The sequence below is a fragment of the Vigna angularis genome, chromosome 3 (genome assembly GCF_016808095.1).
Source record: "Vigna angularis cultivar LongXiaoDou No.4 chromosome 3, ASM1680809v1, whole genome shotgun sequence".
NCBI lineage: Eukaryota > Viridiplantae > Streptophyta > Magnoliopsida > Fabales > Fabaceae > Vigna > Vigna angularis.
The window spans coordinates 25,105,291-25,107,374 of record NC_068972.1 but is presented as its reverse complement, the minus strand read 5'-3'; the positions used below and the strand labels follow the sequence as shown (position 1 = coordinate 25,107,374).

Below are 2,084 nucleotides of genomic sequence, written 5' to 3'. Positions count from 1 at the left end.
AAAGTACGAAATAAATGTATTTTGAAAAATCTTATCTGTAGTGTGTAGTGATAAGTGTTGTAGGGTTTGTTGAACCCTTGTGTTGTGGCTTTGAGAACTTAGTGTGTTGGCATAGAGCGAGAACTTGCAAAGGGAGTGTGATTGAGTGTTGTTGAGTTAAAAGTCTATCATCCTTCGTGAAGCATTCGGAGGAGGTGTTCATCCTTTGTGAAGATTCAAAGGAGGTGTTCATCCCTTGTGGGTTATAGGGGAAGTGACTTTCATCTCTTGGGGTAAGAGATGTGGTTTTTAAACTTTTACAAATTGTTTCTTTGTGATTGTAGTTTGTAATTGTTTTGTGAGTAGTGAACTGTTTATCTTGATTTGAGATAAGCGACTAGATGTAGGATTGGTAAGATCGGAACCAGGATAAAATCATCTGTGCAAATTTCTCTTAACCTTACTCTCTTTATTTGTTATTTTTATTTGCTTGGTAAGTTTAATTGAGTAGAAATTAAAAGGCACACGTTCGTATTAAAAACGCTCTTGGTTTGTTATTCCACGCTAATCATTCCGCTGCAGCTGCTCTCACAATTATGATCGGACAAGCCACACCACGCACACTCATCCGAAGCACAACATAATTCCATCAAGAAAGAAAGTCAATGCAACTACCTAATCACTCGGTAGGGAAAAAATAAATTAACATACATGTATAACCTAAACGAAGCAAAAAGAAAACAAAATAAAAAAAATATATAAAAAGAGTCGGCAATGCAGCTATGAAGTTTCTATTATAAAAACATGAATTCTGCTTACAATATGAAGAAGACCTACAGTAATAGTACACAACAGCAACGCTTATCCGTCTCCTCCTCCTACTCATCATCACTTGGAAACCAAGAGAATCTAAGGCTTCTTGACCTTGGTGGGTGTGGTTGAATTGGAGTTGGAACCAGCATTAGCCTTGGCAGCCTCTACGGTCTTCACATTGAGCTGAATGAGACTCTTGGTGGCGAGAATGGCCTACGGTACCAAATCATGTGAGGCACAAACGTACAAACAGCGAACCGAGAAGGAAGCCACGTCCTTCACGTCCTGAGAGTTCAACAGCCCCAAGAGACAGTGTCCCGGGATTCTGAGCGAGGGTTGGAGAATCTTCCAGGGGAGAGGGATTCTCTTGCCTTTGGCGACGAGAATATCGAAATGATCGAGAATCAGGGCGTTGTTGAATTGATTGCGGTAGGGGCAAGGGTCGGAGTCGTCCCAAGCGGCGACAAATTGGCAAAAGTCAAGCTTAGACTAGGCGGGCATGTGGGCTGGGAGAAGTAGTGGAGGGCGACGCCGACGATGGCGGGGCGTTTGGTGGATTTGATGCCGAGTTGGGGTTCCAAGGGAGGGGATATGAGGCTGACGGAGGGAGGGGATATGAGGCTGACGGAGGGAGGGGAGAGGGATTGGGTTTTCAGAGAGGAAGTTGACATTACACATGCTCACCGTTAGCCACCTCACAGAAAATCTAATGTCGTTACTTTTTAAGGACTAAAAATATGAGTTTCTAAACTAAGAGAACCAAAATGAACAAACCTTTTGAAGATAGACGAAACTCAAAATAACATGATAGTTCAATAACTAAAAACATATTTAACCCTTTAAATTATTATTATAAAAAAATATAAGAAAAATTGTAATTGAACATAAGTTTGTTCAACGTATTGTATTAAAAAAACAGGTCAAATGCTATTTTTTTTAATATATTTATTGTACATTTGACCATTCACCTATTATATTTTCTTTTTAATTTTATTGTGAAAATATTATTTTCTATTAAAGCAATTTCACAACAAAAATTAACACTATTTTTCTAAGTAGAGATTTTTTAAAAATAAATCTACTTTTTTTTAAAAAAATTATATACAAATAAACTCTTTCGAATTTTATTTACATAAATAGACTTACTTCTTACAGATCAGAATTCAGGTAATTCAGTCTTTAGAAAATTGAATTATGTGAATAGTAATATTTCATAAACAGTAGTAGCCAATCTAGATTTTTCAATACAGGTGATCATTGTTTACAAATCAGAAAGCAGTTCTCGTCACACA

At 37.5% G+C, this 2,084-nt stretch overlaps 1 pseudogene; it reads right to left on the bottom strand.

Moving 5' to 3' along the window:
* Positions 1–888: 888 nt before the first annotated feature.
* LOC128195830 (uncharacterized) lies at positions 889–1,463 on the bottom strand (annotated as a pseudogene).
* Positions 1,464–2,084: the final 621 nt, after the last annotated feature.